Raw genomic sequence first — 20,421 nt, forward strand, 5'->3', positions numbered from 1 at the left:
ATACACAGGAACATCCAACACAAAGACAGAACAGGGAAGAAGGCAGAGGGGAGATGGAACAGGATCTGGTACAGTACTTTGAGGGGAAGGAGGACGAAGGAAAGGACAGGTCAGGCAAGACTATCATGGACCTGCTTAAGTAGTGAAGGAGTAGCACAGGTTTGGATAATGAGCAATTAGAGTCATGAGGCAGGGAGGAGAAAGCTGGGATCATGACACCCTGGACTATAATTATTGAACCATTTTCATTTATCTCACATATTCTGTATATACTGAGTTCTCTGTATTGATGTTATTGTGTATTAATGTTGTTCTTGATCTTTCCTGGTTGTGGTTCAGTTTCTTTCTGTCTGTGTTGAAAACAACTTTTCCTTCTGGGATTAATAAAGTTTATTGAATCTTGAATTAAATAAATGTAAATAAATGTACTGGTAAAAACTTTGATCACCTGGTGCAGGTTTCTTATTGGAACTAAAATACTGCAGATTGATGTTAACTTCCACCTTTACTGTATTTAGTTTAGTGTTTTGATTGTTGTGATTCTAGTTTGAAGGTTAATTTTAGGTTTCACTTTCATTTTAGAGGATAATCTAGCCACAGGGGTTACAAGCCAGTGACTTCTGTGCCGGTCCCAAGCACGGATAAATAGAGAGGGTTGCGTCAGGAAGGGCATCCGGAGTAAAAATTGCAAAAATAACTATGCAAAATGTGCTGTAGGTCAGACAGAGGAGTTCAAGGTGGAGGTGGGACTACACCAAGGATCAGCTTTGAGTCCCTTCTTGTTTGCTATGCTGATGGACAGACTGACAGATGAGGTCAGACAGGAATCTCCCTGGACAATGATGTTTGCGGATGACATTGTGATTTGCAGTGAGAGTAGAGAGCAGGTAGAGGAACAGCTGGAAAGGTGGAGGTTTGCTCTGGAAAGAAGAGGCATGAAGGTCAGTCGTAGTAAGACAGAATACATGTGTCTGAACGAGAGGGATCAGGGTAGAAATGTTAGGTTACAGGGGGCTGAGGTGAAGAAGGTGCTGGAGTTTAAGTACTTGGGGTCAACAGTTCAGTGTGATGGAGAGTGTGGAAAAGAGGTGAAGAGGAGAGTGCAGGCAGGTTGGAGCGGGTGGAGGAAAGTGTCAGGAGTGTTGTGTGACAAAAGAGTGTCAGCAAGACTCAAAGGAAAGGTCTACAAGACAGTGGTGAGACCAGCTCTGCTCTATGGGTTAGAGACGGTAGCAGTGAGAAAGAGACAAGAGGCTGAGATGGAGGTAGCAGAGATGAAGATGTTGAGGTTCTCCTTAGGAGTGACCAGGTTAGACAGAATAAGGAACGAGTTGTTCCAAGTGAAGCACCAGTACTATTAACAAGATGGTTTGGACATGTTCAGAGGAGGGATAGTGAATATATTGGTAGAAGGATGTTGGAGATGGAGCTGCCAGGCAGGAGGACAAGAGGACGACCAAAGAGCTGATATATGGATGTTATAACAGAGGACATGAGGTTGGCTAGTGTTAGGGTAGAAGATGTTCATGATAGAGTGAGGTGGAAGGATCCAGAATAGTTGGAGCTATGTTTGATAAAATGTCATCATATCAGCTGCTGCTTTATATTTCAAATATGTGTTCAGTGTTATTACCAGACATTCACTGAGATTGAATCAGGTTATAAACTGATAGGAAAATGTCAGTAACTAACTTCTCAGGACCAGCAATGAGGTTAATAAGGCAGTAGTTTATTTTCTCAGGGGAGCCTGCACAGACAGAGGCAAGACGCAAAGGTCACATACAGTTCTTTTTATAGAATTCAGATGGGAGAGAGATGTGAATAGATAATAATTGTCTGTGAGACATTACAGTTGATTCTAGTCTCGAGGTGAATTACATGCTGGGAAGTAAGGGAAGTTTCACAAGAGTCACTTTAAGTTATAACTAATGGCAGATTGATGAATGAAACAAATGTAAAAGATTAACTATCTGTTAAATATTAGATTTCTTACATCTAAAGCTCTTACTGTTAAAAACAATTTTCTAACAGAGACACATGAGGCTGGGCATTGTCATGGACTAGGAGGAACCCAGGACCCACTGAAAGTGCTCATCTAGTTCCTTCTTGCACAATGAAGGAGATGTGTACGTACGTATTGATGCTTCATCCTGGAGGAGTTGGACTGTCTGTTCAACCTCTGTAGGGTCCAGGTATCAGCTCATGCTGCCAGTAGAGACACTGAACTAGACAAATACAGTGTTTAAAATAAACTCTTCAAGTTCTAATAAAACAAACGAATCATAAGGTCAGAAACATTAAATATGTTACTAACTCACATCAAACTTCAACTGTCTTCATTACAGAGACGAAGTCCTCAGTCTGAACTGTGGTGATAAATAAATAATTAAACAAAAGTTAATTTCATTTTACAATTAATTTTTGTGTTAATTTTAGATCAGATAAAGGAGGAACAGACTCTGGTCCTGAGAACTGTTGATGAGCGTCATCCAGACTTTACTGAGAAACTCTCTGTTTCTGTCATATAAAAGTTTTCTCTCTTTTATTTCTTCCTCAGACACTTTTGATTAATAACAGTCAGTAGAGCTGCTGCTGTCAGTAACAGTCCTAGTCCAGTGTAGAGGTAGATCCTCTCTGGACCCTCTGCTGGTGGACTCACAGTTGGTCTCTGAGGTTTGTGCTGATCAGCAGCTGCTGTAAAGAACACATCATATCATCATCTGTCAGAGAAATCACTGTCACTGAGACTTGATGTCTGTTCTCTGTTCATTTGTGTTAACAGTTGACAGGAAATGTCCAAAAGGTCAAAGGTTACAGAGAAACTGTCCAGAAATATGAGCAAATAGAAAGAAATGAACCAGAGTAAAAAGAGCATCTGGATCCTCTGTTGTTTTAAATGATGATCTGGACGATCAAACAGTTCCAGATGTTCAGTAGTTCAACATCAGTAACTACTGTACTGGATGGAACAGTTCTGGATTTAAACAGAGAATCAGAAGCTGACAAAATAAAGACATTTCTAAATGATGTGTTCACTCATTTTCTTGCTGAGTTTCACTGAAGAACATTTAGTGTCTGCAGCTAACGATCAGTTCACTTAGCTGAGAATCAAATCTAGAAATAAACAGCTTCGTAGCTTCTTCAGTTTCACTCTGGACAAGAAGCTGAGGAAAATGTTTTGAATCACAATCACAAGATTTTAGATTTGTGCTGATCACAAATTCTTTATTAACAGAAAATCTGAATGTTTGTTGGTTCTTTGCTTCTTTTGTGTTTTTATCTCTGTAAATTTTAAATCTCAGTATTTTTGAGCTGCTGCTGTTGAGTTCAATCAAAATCAACTCACCAGTGACATTGAGTCGACATCTGTCAGAGCTCCAACCTTGATCTGTTTTCATTTCACACAGGTACAGTCCTGAGTCATTAGTCCTGAGTCTGGACAGTTGGAGTCTGATTCGTCCTTCTCTGAGGACGTCTTTGTCAAACTGGACTCTTCCTGAAAACTGTTGATCCTGAGACTCTGAGACCTCAACACCTTCATGGAGATGAAACAGGACTAAGTGACTGTGGTCAGTAAACATGTCACAGAAGATGTTCACCGAGTTAGAGGATGTGTGAGGTCTGATAGTGAACGTCCACTCCAGTGTGATGTTGTGGTTCTCCTCTGCCTGATAGGAGGTCTGTGTCACATTCACTACAAATGTTCCTGTTGAGGAGACACAGACACAAAGTGACAACTTGAATTATTGAACTATTAATAATTGTTGAGTTGCTGGAGAATAAAGTGAAGATGTGAACTAACCAGAGACACATGAGATCAGGTTGATGAGCAGCAGGATCCTGAAGATCATCTTCTCCCTGTGAGAGGAGACAGAGGTGAAGAAGAAATTACAGAAGAACCAGAGAAAAACTTTAGTGAATCAACTAATCTGTTTAAACACTATTTCAGATAATGACAGTGTTTAGATTTTTCTACAGCTCAGTATGAGTCTGACATTCACCTACTGTACTACTGAAAACTGTTTGTTAACGTATTAATTAACTTTAATTACTTTTTAATTATTTGTAACATCCATCCATCCATCCATTTTCCACCGCTTATCCAGGGCCGGGTCGCGGGGGGAGCAGCTTAAGCAGAGATGCCCAGACTTCCCTCACCCTAGACACCTCCTGCTCCAGGTCTTCCTGGGGAACACTGAGGCGTTCTCAGGCCAGCCGAGAGCCATAGTCCCTCCAACGTACGAGGCGTCCCGGGGGCATCCGAAACAGATGCCCAAGCCACCTCAACTGGCACCTCTCGATGCAGAGGAGCAGCGGCTCTACTCCGAGCTCCTCCCGGGTGACTGAGCTCCTCACCCTATCTCTAAGGGTGCACCCTTGTGTATCTGCGACCTTGTCCTTTCGGTCATGACCCAAAACTCCTGACCATAGGTGAGGGTAGGAACGTAGACTGACCGGTACACCGACCGCATTACTGCTGCCAATGCACCAATCCGTCTGTCAATCTCACGCTCCCTTTTTCCCCTCACTCGTGAACAAGACCCCAAGATACTTAAACTCCTCCACTTGAGGGAGGATCTCCCCCCCAACCTGGAGGGTGCAGTCCAAACCACCTCAATCTGTCCTCTGAGTTTATCTTTATATCTCACATTGTCTGTCCCTCTGATGGACTCATTCCTATTCATCCTCGTCACCATCTTGAACATCTTTCCCTTCATTCTCTCTGATCTTCTTTTATAACACACCCCTCTTCACGTCTCTTCCTCACTCTCTGTTGCTCTGAATCTTTGACTCTAACTACTTAAAGTCTTTCACCTTCTTGACCTCTGCTCTCTGTAACCTCACTGTTCCACTTGGTTCTCTCTCATTCACACATGTTTTCTGTTTTGCTGCTGCTAACCTTCATTCCTCGTCTTTCCAGATCACACCTCCACCTTTCTAGATTTTCCTCCACCTGCTCTCACCACAGATCACATGTCATCTGTGAACATCATAGTCCATGGAGTTTCCTGTCTGACCTCATCTGTCAGTCTGTCCATCACCAGACTGAGGAAGAGGCTCAGAGCTGATCCTTGATGCAGACCCACCACCACCTTGAACTCCTCCTACAGCTCATCTCACCACTGTCTTACAGCTCACAGACACAAGACACAATGCAGCTCTGTTTGTCCATCTCTATACTTCATCAGCATCTTTTAAAGTAAATACTACATCTGTTGTACTCTTTCTATACATTAAACCATACTGCTGCTCACAAATGTTCACCTCTGACCTTAGCCTAGCTTCTACTCCCCCCACAACTATAAATAGTATTGTTTGTCTATAAAATTGTTCTAAGTACACCTCTGTTTAACACCTTATTCTTATTTACATTAAATAAAACTAAAAAGAAATAAATATAGATCAACTTACAACAAAGAATTAACATTTATTCATTTACATTGCAAGAGAAAAAAATTAAAGTGCAACAATTTGCCTGAAATAATAAAGAAATTAAATCTTTACTTAAACTATAAAAATATTTTGACCGACTTGAACCATTTGATACTGAAAAATAAAATTAAATAAACTCAATAAATAATAATAAATTCAAATTGATCAGCAACATTAACTCAGGAAAACAATATATTAAACACTTTAACCTACAAAACAAAAACAATAAAACAATCTGTGCTGATTATTTTCTTTTATCAACATAAGGAAGTCAGGATTAAAGCTACAATGAGCACGTTTTGCAGTTCACAGCTTTTTAAAGAGGGTTTAAAACAGGATCCATCAACTCTCAGCTCCTGTTCAGTGTTTATCTGGGATCAGTTCTTGGTCTTCAGAGCAGCAACAGCAGAGAATCCAGTCTCACAAAGAGAAGTTAGGTACAAAAGGAAGAAGAGTCCTCACATCTTCTGTCCTAACAGTGGATCCTGCTTCTCTACACTACTCTGCTTCTCTCTTCATAACCTTCTTCATATTTCCTCGTCTTAGTTTTCAGGTGACTTTCGTTTGTCTCTTTATCTCCGTCTCTGTCGTCTTTCTTTTCATCCCTGTTAATTTTTTCTTTCATAGTGTTTCTTGAGGGTTTGTTCACTAAACTTCAAACCTCCCGCTCCAAACTCGGTGCAATAACAACATGGAGTTAATACTCTCTGCGCACATCTGACAATGAGAGCGCGACTTGCTGGATGTACAATTACACTTTATTCTAGTACGGTCCGCATCACTATTTGAGAAGCACTGTTACTCTATGTCTCATCAGTTTTATTCCTCTGTCTCCCTTGATCATCGGTTCACTTCTCCTTCATTCCTCATTCATCCTCTCTCTATAGATCTTGTTAAACAAACTTAAAACTCTACCACCACCTCTTTTAGACACTTCCACTCTTCATCCTCTTCAATTCCTCCTCCTCCTCACTTCACTCTCACTAATCTTGTCTTTTCTCATCATTTTGTTTATGAACAGCTTCAATATCTTGCTGATAAATGACCAAAGTATCTGATAATTTTCGAATAACAAACCTTGTGATTATTCAGAGGTCCATGAGTTCTTCCATGACGAACTGAGAGAGAGAAAGAAACGCGCTCACACGCTCATATATATATATATATAAATGACCAATCAAATGAATGAACTCGTCCTCGTGCTGTTTATTTGACCAATCAAAAAGAGAGGAAGGAGGGGCGACATACTGGAGACGTGTGAACCGTCAGGCGGAGTTTTCTCTGCTGCACTAATTTCTGACCAGTGACAGATTCTGTAATGGAAACAGTAAAGAAACTGTAACTTTGTGAAGTGTCACAGTTTATATCATTAGAAATGTGTTATTTATAATTCAGAGAAGTATTGAAGGGTAGAAGACGGAGAAGTAGTCTGGGTAGTGTTGTGTGGAGGTATCAGTCTGTACAGGTCCAGGAACTGTTTCTCATTCCTACTAAGTTCAGAGTTCAATGAGGAGTTTGAGTCAGGAGATGAATTATTTTTGTTGAAGAAGGACATAATGTACATTTAACACTGAATTAGAGCTGGATGATGATGGTACTGATGTTAACTTTGAGGAGTTTTACACTGGACACGATGGAGGATCGTAGAAAAAGGTAAGATTGGTTTTTATTTCAGCTGCTGGTCGGTGACTGTAGGAAGACGACATTTTAACAGAGTCTGTGTCTGAGAGGGGACAAGAACATGAAGACGGGTTAATTATGATTAGTGGATTAATTAAAAGACAATGGACCAGTATCTAAGTCCTCACTGTACTAACCAGTCTGAGTCTGGGTCTCTGCTCTGAGTCCTGGTTGGTAAAGGCCTCAGATAGAAACGCAGCTGTGGACAAACAAACTCTGATGACTCAGTAAAGTCAGTAGGAATTAGAAAAAGCTTGTCCACATTTTCTACATTAAACCGAACACTACAGATAGTCATTTAGTAAAATGGTGAAGTCTACAGCTAAACAGTGAAGGTCAGCAGCGACACCTGGTGTCCAGTCTGTTAAATACATCTTCTGGTGTTTGATGAAGCTTCATCGAGGCTTCACACAAACACAAACCTCTGCTGGTCACAGACTGTAGGACAGACAGATGTTTCTGATCATTTAAATTATAAGTGATGCTCTCTGTAAAATGTCCGACTTTGTAAAAAACATGTTTGCAGGGAACAGATGATGCTGAGGTACAAAAAAATCCCACAGTAGGTCTGTAGAGGTTTGGATAAAGATTCAAAAAACTTTATTAATCCCAGAGGGAAATAGTTTTGCCTCATTACATATTAACCAACTTCTTCAGTATTCTGCAGTGTGTGTCTGCAGGAACTTCATTACAGTAATAAAGTCGACCTCGTGGATGTTGTCATCTATAAAATGTCATGTTTTGTCCTGGTAAACATCAGTGTTCATGGAGGTCCACATATCTGAGGTCAATCTCACAGCACTGACCAGCTGGACCTCGGCTTTGGCCTTTTCTTTTTCTGTGTTGTATCTGGCTGCAACTATAGCTTTTAAAGCGTAAAGGCTAAAAGTAAATGGTTGTTAACTTCTCAAATACAGTAGCCTACTACTGACATGCTTCATCTGTTTCATCAAATGCACCTTCCTTGTGGGGAGAACACAGTTTGGTTCTAATTTAGTCCCTAAGTCCTGCGTCCTCCACAATACTGAACAGCTGTTCGTCTTTTACAACCATAGAGACCAAAGTCTCATCCAGCTCCTCCTCTCTGATTAATGGAAGAGGAAAATCTTTGTAATTGCACCATCTGTAGTATTTTGCCTTAACGTCTAAACTTGTAGACACATTGGTTGCTGTTAAAAATGCATTATATTCTAAATAGTTTGAAAACGATGTATTACTGTTTTTTAACTTTCCAATATGTTTTATTCCTGTGACCCAGTCTGCAACAGAATTTCAGATTTGCACTTTCCTTGTGTGTTTGAATGAAAAAGTGTCATTATGGCTGAGTTCACCTACGTTTCCCTGATTTTTTTAATGTAGTACATAAAAAAAGTGTTGTTGCCTAAGTCTTTAGAACATAACAGACTTACCTAGGAATAAAAGAAAAGACTGTAAACAAAGTACATTATACTGTACATGTTGTAATACTTACCTCACTGGGAGAGATCAAATCAAATCATTTTTCCTCTAGGCTCCATTTAAACAAACACTATTAAACCAACCAACATTTAACTTTTCACTTCTTACAACTCAACAAGAGAACAAGGAGCCATAACTCACATAAAGCTGAGTGTTGATCCAGACAAACATTTGATTTAATCAATTAGTAAAGTTGACATTTGTGAATCATTATGACTTAATATGTCAAAATGTTTCTCAAAGATCTGTTTCACTGGTTTAGTACTTTAATTTGTGTATTTTCTTGTTTGTTTCTTTGTTTAGATCCATTGAAAGTCAAGTTTGGAGACGTCACTCTTCAGTTTCCTGGGAAAGCTGCCATCCTACTGTTGGAGTGGATCAGACCTGAGCTGAAGTCAGATGGTGAAGTTTTCTACTGCTGTGACAACCACACTCATGAAGACTTCCAGCAACGATTATTTCAGGGTCGGGTGGAGCTGAGAGATAAAAAGATGAAGGACGGAGACATTTCTTTGATTCTGAGGTCACCAACAACAACACTGGAACATACCAGTGTCGTGTTTGAGAAGGAGGAGAACCTGAGCTCATCTGCTACTGCAACCTCACAGTTGTTGAACCAGGTGAGTTAGTGTCTGTGTGAGGATCAGAGTTGAAGCTGCTTCCTGGTTGTTGATGTGAGAGTGAAACATCACAGATCAGATGTTGGTGTTGATGAGTCTTTGTAGAAAACAGCTGGTATGAGTGATGGGATCAAAGTGCAGTAGATAATGTCTGACAGGAGTTTGAAGAGGAAATGGATTCTGTTGTGTTCTTCACTCATCACCTACCTGACACCTGCTGACTCACTGCTGCTTCTCATCTGCAGGTGGTGCAGCTGGAAACACTGAGGATGGAGGAAACAAGGATGAAGGAAAGAAGGATGGAGGAAACAAGAAAGTAAATGTTGGACTAGTAGCTGGTTTGTCAGTTGCTGCTCTGCTTCTCTGTGTTTTTGCTTTTATCATCTTTAGAAAACATCAGAACCCGATTTTGTACCAAACTCCTTCTGAAAAAGCAGGTGAACAACATCAAGGGTTAAATTTAATGTAATGATTACTTCACTCATGATGAGTTGAGTAATTGCTATTGATCGGTCCTCGACCTCCATTCACTCCAGAAGTTGTCCTGCTCCTCCATCTTGAAGGACGTCGCTTGTCTCCAAAAACCCCTCTGTTCCTCTCTCCTCACATTTTACACTTTCAAAGTTAAAGTCAGTTTCATTATCAATTTATTCATTTCCTCATACAGTATCTTTCCATGTATCTGCAGTTAGAGGGAATAAAAGACAAGTGATGGAGATGTGGATGCAGTTAAGAGAAGAGGGATGTTACCAACAACTTCAGCGGTGTGAAAAAGAGTTTGTCCCCTTGCTGATTTCTTGTTTTTTTGCATGTTTGTCACACTTTAATGTTTCTGATATACAAACACAGTTTATTACTAGTCAAAGATAACACAGTTAAACACATCATGCATTTTTTAAATGAAGGTTTTTATTAGTAAGGGTAAAAAATAAGTCAAAAACTACATTGCCCTGTGTGAGAAAGAGTAACTTTACATACTATTTGTGTTTATATGAACCATCATTACATTCTGAACACACTGAGTGTTTTTGTTATTTTTCTTTCTTTGGTAATACATTTATGAAGAGAGGTGAAGAGAAACAGTCCATTGTTCAGTCAGTCAGCTGCAGTAGTTGACAACTACTGCACAACAATATATAAATGAATTCTACACAAATATAACTGTATTAACACTTTACACCATTATTCAGTTTAAAGTAAAAGATTTATAAATAAAAAACTAATTGAATAAAAACTTTACTTATGTAACAAGGTGGAACAAATGTGTGGATATCCTATCAATAAACTAAATAGGAAGTCGTGACTGTGACAGTTTTACTGTAGATTTACGTTTTGAACAGCAGGGGGCGCAGTCTGACTATTTCACATGGTGGGGCGGTCCTGGGGTCAAGGGTCGCTGTCAGGCTGCAGAGGGCTGTGTTTGAGAACTCTGTTGGAGTTTCTGTCAGGTTGAAGAGGACTGCAGGCTGGTGTGGACATCACCAAGTTTATCCTCTTACACTATAAAGACTGAGTTATCTGCAGTTAGATAAGAACTGTACTGTGTTGGACTGGAACAGAAACTTGGTTTGTCTCATTCTGTGTAGACTGGTTCTCTGGTTTTCTGAAGAGACGTCCATCACTCTCATCAGGACCCTGGAGGCCACTAAGCTTTCATGTACCACAGCTTTCAATAAACATAATACCAGTTTGAGTCCCAGTCCATCTGGAGTATGGATTAAACTGGTGTTATCACTGTCCATAAAGAAAACAAAGTGGCAGCCAGGAGAGGATCTCTGACATCTGCTGAGAGAGGAACCCTGGTCACTGTCTCCTGTGCCGTCTCTGCCACTGGGAACAGGACCCCCCTTCTTCATTTTCATGTGAATCAACTTTTTGGTCCATCTTCTAATTTCTGCTCCAACAGGAAGTGTTGGAGGGACAGTTGTAGTCCACACAAAGTGCAGCAAATAAAGACCACGTGTCCTGCTTCTAGACAATCACAGCTCCCACCTGTCTGTTGATGGGTTTAACTATGTTAAAGAGAATAGGATTGTGATGCTATCTTTCCCCCCTCGCTGCTCTCACGCCTGCAGCCCATGGATGTATCTGTCTTTGGTCTATTGAAGAGACACATCAACACTGTCTCTTCTTCCTGGATGTTCAATAATTGTAGCTGCAGCTTCCCTCTTGCTGTAAACATGGCCAAGATTCAGGCTTCAGGGTGAGTGGAAAACATCCCTCAATAGGGAGGTGACTTTGTGACTGAGTGTCCAAATCCTGACCCCAGGACCCAGGAAGAAGACCTGAATAAGAAAAACCCTGACAAGTTCCCTACTCAGAGAAAGAGAGGATTGAAGCAGGAAGAACATTCACTGAGCAGAGGAGGAAAAAGTGTCAACATGTTGTGAACAGAATAAGTTTAATAAAGTAAAGTCACTTCATTCTTAGCGGAAACTTTAATAAAGTGAAAGTCTATATGTTAAAGTCACAGTTTCTGAGGGATCTGAATAAAAATAAAAAGTTTGACAACCAACCCAGTTCTCCTCTACTTTCACAGTATAAATATTTCTGATGTTACAAAGAATCATTGCTGTTCTAAGTTTAATGATTTTTACCTAAAGCTTCATTTATCAACTCAGTCAGGACCTGGTTCATTGAAATGTATCTTCTTTATATATATTTCAGTTCATTGGATCAGAGAGGTCCAACACAGAACTATATTCATCAACACAGTTTATTTATAACAAACACAGATAAACAGAGCTGACATGTCTCAGGATTAAAATAAACAGATACTCACACAGATTCAGTGTCTCTAGGATGTATTAGATTTCCAGCAGGTCGTTTCAAGTTCACCAACTCATAGGATGCTAGGGCTGACTGACCAATGACATCATCTGTTACATTGTGGATGAGCGATTACCTTTCCACAGTGAAGAGAAGAAAAGTGACTTTAGAGCTGCTCTTTCAACTTGACAGTCAAAGTCAAGGGCCTCATTTAAGTATGTGTGTCTTACATAAGTGTAATGTTTTAGTTTTTATATTTAAGAACAGCAAAGTGTGATTATTCATCCTAATTGGTTCCTTATGGAAAATGTAACTGACGATGTCATTGGTCAGTCAGTCCTGGAATTCTGTGGGAACACAGGAAATCTGAGACAGATGTGAACAGAGATATTTTTAATGTGAGGGAGGGTTTTGAAAGAAAGTTTAACAAAATCTAACATTAAATTGTTAAAGTTGATCTCAAATTGAAAAACTGCGCTGTTGATTGAACAAAGCGACCTGATCCCATATAAACCTGGAGTGAGTGTGAAATGAAAGAAGAAGGTAAAGTACAGTTTTATCTTCCATGTTTTGTTGTTCAATGTCAGCTGGTTTGACTTTTGTGTTTAAGGACGATATGTTACAAATAAATCGATCGTCTCGATCAGTCGAGAAAACAAAAGTAGTTTTTATCAGTTCTTATAAACTGATTGAAAATGAAATAGACTCGCAGTTTGGCCCGGAACGAAGTCGCGGATCAAACTCGATATATATTTAAAAATTTACTGCAATTGTTCATGTTTTCCGTCTCTTCAGTTATGTAATGTTGAACCTTTTCATATGGAAACAAACTTTAGTTTTGCATAAACATTAATTCTGGAGCAAGCAAAGGTTAATGTTATAAACAACTGAGAAATTACATTTGAAATAAAACACATCAGTGGTATTCATTTCTTATTTAAATAAATAAAATACATTATTGTGTCTCTATCTGTAGTCTTTCAAGTCCGTTTTTAATTAAAATATTCACTGTCCAACAACAAAAAACATTAACAATAATAATAATTTACTTCAATCTTTCAACTATTAACAGTCTATGCCTTGAAGTAGAAAAAGTCATAAAGAAAACATTAATTCAAGCTCAGTTTGCTACACTCTGATTTACTCTGATGCACATTGGTTCAAGTTGGGGTTTGGCTCTGAGCTGAGGAAATCCTCAGGACTGAGTGAAGGTTCATCAGTGAGACGACTCCTGAGTGGTGTTTGGTTCATCTTCATCAACATAGATATGTTCTGCCGAACATAGAGAACATTTGAGCAGCTTCTGCACGGAGTTGGGGCGGAAACATCGAAACTGGACGGTTGATGCGCTTTCCACGTCAACTGCAATCGGACTACTGAGCAGTTCAAATCTACATTTCTGGGCTTCCAAGTCGGCAAATTGCCAGTAAACTCAGAGTAAGCTGAATATTTTGCTGTAACACACCTTTGATATGATCTCGCGGGCCTCTGCACTAAGATCTTTCTCTGTCTCCTCTCACAGGGAGAAGATGATCTTCAGGATCCTGCTGCTTATCAACCTGATCTCATGTGTCTCTAGTTAGTTCACATCTTCACTTTATTCTCCAGCAACTCAACAATTATTAATAGTTCAATAATTCAAGTTGTCACTTTGTGTCTGTGTCTCCTCAACAGTAACATTTGTAGTGAATGTGACACAGACCTCCTATCAGGCAGAGGAGAACCACAACATCACACTGGAGTGGACGTTCACTATCAGACCTCACACATCCTCTAACTCAGTGAACATCTTCTGTGTCATGTTTACTGACCACAGTCACTTAGTCCTGTTTCATCTCCATGAAGGTGTTGAGGTCTCAGAGTCTCAGGATCAACAGTTTTCAGGAAGAGTCCAGTTTGACAAAGACGTCCTCAGAGATGGACGAATCAGACTCCAACTGTCCAGACTCAGGACTAATGACTCAGGACTGTACCTGTGTGACGTGAAAACAGATTACGGTGCAAACTTTGGTCGGTGTCGACTCAACATCACTGGTGAGTTGATTTTTATTGAACTCAACAGCAGCAGCTCAGTGATAGGAAGTGATAAAAGACACAAAGAAACAAAGAACCAACAAACATTCAGATTTTTCTCAATAAACTGGATAAAAACCAACAGAACATATTTCAGTTTTTACAGGACGTCGTATCAAACACTGTTTATTTCTATTTTTATATTTAATTATCAACATTTAGCTGCAGACACTAAATCTTCTTCTGTGAAACTCAGCAAGAAAATGAGTGAACACATCATTTAGAAATGTCTTTATTTTGTCAGCTTCTGATTCTCTGTTTAAATCCAGAACTGTTCCATCCAGTACAGTAGTTACTGATGTTGAACTACTGAACATCTGGAACTGTTTGATCGTCCAGATCATCCAGATGCTCTTTTTACTCTGTTTCATTTCTTTATATTTCTCATATTTATGGACAGTTTTTCTGTGACCTTTGACTTTTTGGACATTTCTTGTCAGCTCCAGATGTGATCCACCACTACACTGGACTTGGACTAGAACTGGAACTAGGACTGGGACTAGGAGTGGGACTGTTACTGACAGCAGCTCTACTGGCCGTTGTTATTCCAAAGTGTCTGAGGAAGAAAGAAGAGAGAGGAAACACTTCTATGGCAGAAAATACAGAGAGTTGCTCAGTAGAGTCTGGATGACGTTAGGATCAAAGACTGTTACTTAAACATCACAGAAGTCAGTTGTTTAATGAAAAATAATTCTTTATGTTTTAAGTTTTGTTCCATACTAATGTTAAAGATGTCTACAGCTCCACTGCCCTCCCGTCCTCAGATAACAACCTGGTCCATCTCCTCCTACAGTACTCACCTTTTGTTCAGAGGCAGCCTGCCACCATTAAAACTGTAAAGAGGTGGACAGGGGGGACACTTTGACCTGCAGGGAAGATTTGAAGATACAGATCTGACACTGTGGTCTGTAGCACAGGTTCTCCACAGGGAACAGTTCTCTATACAGGAGGTGGAGGTCATATCCAAGTAAAAATACCTGGGGGTGTACTTGGACAACAAACTGGACTAAGAACTCAGCAGCACTGTACAAAAAGGCTCAGAGCTGGATGTACGTTCTGAGGAGACTCAGGTCCTTCAACGTCTGCAGCACCATGCTGAGGATGTTTTATGAGTCTGTGGTTCCAGTGTCATCTTCTATGCTGTGGTCTGCTGGGGCAGCAACATGAAGGTGTCAGACACTAACAGACTGAACAAACTGATCAGGAGGATTGTCTCTGTTCTGGGGGTGGAGCTGGACCCTCTACATGTTGTAGCTGAGAGGAGGACGCTGTCCAAACTCCTCTCAATCCTGAACAATCCCTCCCACCCACTGCACAGTGTGCTGCTGGACAGGGTGGCATGTTCACCCAGAGACTGATCAACACTAAGTTCTCTACAGAACGTTACAGGAGATCCTTTCTACCTGTGGCCATCAATCTGTACAATCCCCCCCAAGTGACAATTGATGTCTTATAAAATCATTATAAATATCATTCCGCCCTGGACTATAAATACTAAGCCATTTGCATTTATCTCAAATATTCTGTACATATCTTGAGTTTTTCTGTATTGACGTTATTGTGTGTTTATGTTGTTGTGGATCTTTCCTGGTTGTGGTTCTGTTTCTTTCTCTCTGTGTTGAGAACAACTGTAATGAGGCAAAACAATTTCCCTTTGGGATTAATAAAGGTTTTTTGGAATCTTGAATTTACTGTCAGTGTCTACAGTCCATTGATGGACACACTGAGGACTTAAACATGTGAGTCTTTAAATGTCCTCTACAGGTCTCAGACCACCTTTCTACCAGAGCAGGTTGCTTCAACACCTGCAGCTGTTTCCTCCCTGTTCACTACTAGAGGGGGTTTGGGTGGAGGAGGAGTTGAGGGTAACACTCTGAACGACACATTGAATTTCAGCTCATGATGTGTGTGCAGCCTACGTGTACATGTACAAACATATAGCTACAGTTATTAGATCTATTTAGTTGATAGAGTGAATACTCTTGATTAAAATATGTTACTTCCAGACTGGACTATTGTAATTCATTATTAATAGTTTGTCCCAATAAATCATTAAAAAGCCTCCAGTTAATCCAGAATGCTGAGTTCTGACTGGACTTAGCAAGAGAGATCATATTTCTCCAACGTTACTTTCTCTTCATTGGCTCCCTGTAAAATCCAGAATTGAATTTAAAATTCTTCTCCTAACTTATAAATCCCTTAATAATCAGGCTCCATCTTATCTTAAAGACCTCATAGTTCCATATCTTCCAAGCAGAACTCTACGTTCTCAGGCTGCAGGTTTACTTGTGGTTCCTAGAGTTTCCAAATGTAGAATAGGAGGCAGAGCCTTTAGCTACCAAGCCCCTCTCCTGTGGAACCAGCTCCCAGTTCAGGTTCTGGAGGCAGACACCCTCTCTACATTTAAGACTAGACTTAAAACTTTCCTTTTTTATAAAGCTTATAGTTAGAGATGGATCAGGTGACTCTGAACCATCTCCTAGTTATGCTGATATAGTTTAGTCTGCTGGGGGACCTCTACTGATAAACTGAGCTCCTCTCCTCTCTCCTTTCTCCTGTATCAATGCAAATGCCACCATTGCACATCATTAACTTTGTGTCTTCTCTTTCCTGTAGTAGTGTTTCCTCCTCTCTGTCTCCCTCTCTCTGTAGGTATCCTCGGCCTGGAGCTGTACATCTCCAGAATCCAGTTCATCCGCCCAATGTTCTTGCTGCTTGTTATTGTCTTTATTGCCTGCTGTTCTTTTCTCTCTTCTCTTTCCACTCACCCCAACCGGTCGAGGCAGATGGCCGCCCACTATGTGTTTGGTTCTGCTGGAGGTTTCTTCCTCTAAAGGGAGTTTTTCCTCTCCACTGTTGCCTAAAGCTTGCTCAAATGGGATTGTTGGGTTTTCTCTATAATTTTTTGTATAAATATTTTCTGTGAGGTCTTAAACCTTACACTGTAAAGTGCCTTGAGATAACTTCTGTTGTGCATTGGCGCTATACAAATAAAACTGAAATTGAATTGAAAATACAGTCCACAGACAAACCACGTGGTTTCACAGTCAGCAGAGAACTACAGTACACAGACCTCAGCTGAGTATGTGGAGGGCGCCACCAACTGGTGAGAAAGAATAAAAACACTAGTAAATTTACCCAGTTACCCATTTGATCAGTCCCTGTGAATCTTTGTGTCCACATGTACAAGACCTGAGTTTCAAATGGAGACGTAATTTGACATGAACCAGAATAAAGTTCAACAGATACATAATATAATAATATAAAATAACCTCAAAACACAAAAGAACTCACTTAAAAATATAAAACAGCCTTTTCATTTAATGTTTACATACAACAGATAGAAAACTCCATCCATCATTACACTCTGAACACACACTGAGTTCATTTATCATGTGAAGATAATATCTGCAGTGTTTTTCTTTTAAAGCTCCAGGTGACGTTTCAAACTCTTCTACAGCTCTGTGAACATTGTCTATATTATACTAACTGAGAACTGATCTAATAATTTAACCTGTCATCTATCCTCATGTAATATTTCTAATAACTAAGAAGTAACAGCACGTCACCTTCCATCTTCAGTCATTTGAGGTCTGTACAGGAGCTATGTTCAGTAAAAATGAGCTGTTTGTAAGAGTCCAAAGTCCGTCCCACCTCCCTGCTGTGGATCAGTTGAATGTCAGTGATGGGTTTGTTCAGGGACCACATGAGTCCTCATACAGATGTGTTAGTGAGATAACAACATTAATTTTTACCAGAAGAGAGAAGCTGCTTTGAAATCCTTCAATGTCGACAGTATCATCATCATAAATACATTAAACTGTTGACGACAAGTCTCTGAAGTCATTTCTCTCTATGAGAGTCAGACTTTTTTATCAGATGAAAAGATTTTATTAAATTAATTCAAGATTAGTTTACTGCTAAAAACTGCTGTTGACGACCTTGCACCATAAAACAACCTCACTTTTATTTTCTGTGTTTAACTAGAAATATAATCACTGTAAATCTTTTCTACGAAGCTCAAATCGTGGTGACATAAGGAAAAAACAACAACCTGTTACTTCACTGTTCACTCCTCCTCCTCCTCCTGTTGTCTTTAACTTGATCACATATTCAGAGCTCTGTTTTAACAACCTGCTTCCTCATTCAGTAAAACTGAGACATGCTTTAGTTTATTCCACGACTAGAGGAGTTAATGAGACTCTTCCAGTCCAGTGACAGACAAACCGTGCTCTCCTGACTAAGAAAAGATAAGATAAGAAACCTTTATTCGTCCCACAGTGGCTAAATTTCAATGTTACAGCAGTGGAGAATGTGTATTGTACGGCAACAACCTAAAATAAGAATAAAAAATAAATCACATATCTACACAGTCATACAAATATTTGCACCATGGGTCATTTGTTTCATTGCACAGTTTTAAAGAACAGTTTTTAAAGTGACTAATAGTGAAAATGGTTCACTGGGAGCAGCTCTGATTATAAAGTCTGACAGCATCAGAGAGAGAAAAGACCTTCGATATCGTTCCTTCAGACATTTTGGATGTAACAGTCTGTCACTGAAGGAGCTGCTCAGAGACGACACTGCATCATACAGGGGGTGGGAGTCGTTCTCCAGCACTGATGAGAGCTTGGTACCATCCCACCTCCTGCACTGAGTCCAGGGGCGTCCCCAAAACCGAGCTGGCCTTCCTGACCAGCTTCTCCAGTCTGCTGTCGTGATGCTGCTGCCCCAGCAGACCACTTCAGAGAAGATGGCTGAGGCCACCACAGAGTCATAGAAGGTCTTTAGTAGTGCTCCCTGTTCTCCAAAATACTTTAGTCTCCTCAATAGAAAGAGTCTGTTCTGTCCTTTATTGTATAGAGCATCAGTGTTGTGAGTCCAGTCCAGTTTATTGTTCAGGTGAACACCTAGGTGTCCACTGTTTTAATATCCACTCCCTGGATGTTCACCAGTGGAAGAGAGGAGTTTGAGCGCCTGCTGAAGTTCACCACCAGCTCTTTAGTTTTTTGCTCTAGCTGTGTCAGACATTTTATAATTACCTATCTAACTAAAACCAACTTCACTGGACTAAAGATTGACATGAAGATCATGGGACCGTTTACAGTCTTCATCACAGAGGTGAAGTCAGATAAAGTGAACTGTGCTCATTTAAACTCACACTGATAATAATATGAACAGAATTTAATACATAAAAAAATTATATTTAATTTAACAATTGACTTCTGTGAAGTTTAAATCAGATGAAGGACGAACAGTCTTTGATCCTGTGAACTGTTGATGAGCAACATCCAAACTCTACTGGTAAACTCTTTGTTTCTACCATATGAAAGTTTTCTTTCTTTTCTTTCTTCCTCAGAAACTTTTGATTAACAACAGTCAGTAGAGCTGCTGTCAGTAACAGTCCTAGTCCCAGTCCTAGTCCCAGTCCAGTGTAGAGTTAGATCCTTTCTGGACCCTCTGCTGGTGGACTCACAGTTGGTCTCTGAGGTTTGTGCTGATTAGCAGCTGCTGTAAAGAACACATCATATCATCATCTGTCAGAGAAATCACTGTCACTGAGACTTGACAATGATTAGGTTTAAATATTTTTTTTAAATATAAACCTAATAAAAAAATAGATTTGTGCTGATCTGTAAAGAACAGAAAAACATGGACAATTCAGGAAGCTTCTTGGATTTACTCTGGAAAAGAAGGTGAGAAGAATGTTTTTGAATTACATTAAAAAAAGATTTTAGATTTGTGACAGAAAATCTGAATGTAAATGTTCTGCACTTATATAGCACTTTTCTACCTAGCTGGTACTCAAAGCACTTTACACTGCATCTCATTCACCCATTCACTCACAAGCCGATGGCAGAGCTGCTATGCAGCTGACCTGACTCACTAGGGCAACTTGGCGTTCAGTATCTTGCCCAAAGACACTTTGGCATGTGACAGAAGAAGCCGGGAATCAAACCACCAATCCTGTGATTGGTAGTCAACTGCTCTACCTATTGAGCCAATACCACACCGGAACACCAAACATCCCAATGTTTATTGGTTCTTTGCTTATTTTGTCTTTTTATCACAGTGAATTTAAAATCTCAGTATTTTTGAGCTGCTGCTGTTGAGTTCAATAAAAATCAACTCACCAGTGACGTTGAGTCGACATCTGTCAGAGCTCCAACCTTGATCTGTTTTCACTTCACACAGGTACAGTCCTGAGTCATTAGTCCTGAGTCTGGATAGTTGGAGTCTGATTCGTCCTTCTCTGAGGACGTCTTTGTCAAACTGGACTCTTCCTGAAAACTGCTGATCCTGAGACTCTGAGACCTCAACACCTTCATGGAGATGAAACAGGACTAAGTGACTGTGGTCAGTAAACATGTCACAGAAGATGTTCACT

At 40.0% G+C, this 20,421-nt stretch overlaps 2 long non-coding RNA genes across 2 annotated transcripts; one reads left to right on the forward strand and one right to left on the reverse strand.

The window, feature by feature from the left end:
- Window positions 1–1,556: 1,556 nt before the first annotated feature.
- Window positions 1,557–20,194, reverse strand: LOC117153045. Its single transcript, XR_004463463.1, has 3 exons — window positions 20,168–20,194; window positions 2,319–2,694; window positions 1,557–2,225 (listed from the first exon to the last, which is right to left on the reverse strand). It is a non-coding gene; the product is annotated as an uncharacterized LOC117153045 (long non-coding RNA).
- Window positions 6,817–9,580, forward strand: LOC113157059. The gene is made up of 3 exons (XR_003298425.1): window positions 6,817–7,086; window positions 8,875–9,191; window positions 9,437–9,580. It is a non-coding gene; the product is annotated as an uncharacterized LOC113157059 (long non-coding RNA).
- Window positions 20,195–20,421: the final 227 nt, after the last annotated feature.

This window comes from Anabas testudineus, chromosome 18, assembly GCF_900324465.2.
Source record: "Anabas testudineus chromosome 18, fAnaTes1.2, whole genome shotgun sequence".
Taxonomy (NCBI): domain Eukaryota; kingdom Metazoa; phylum Chordata; class Actinopteri; order Anabantiformes; family Anabantidae; genus Anabas; species Anabas testudineus.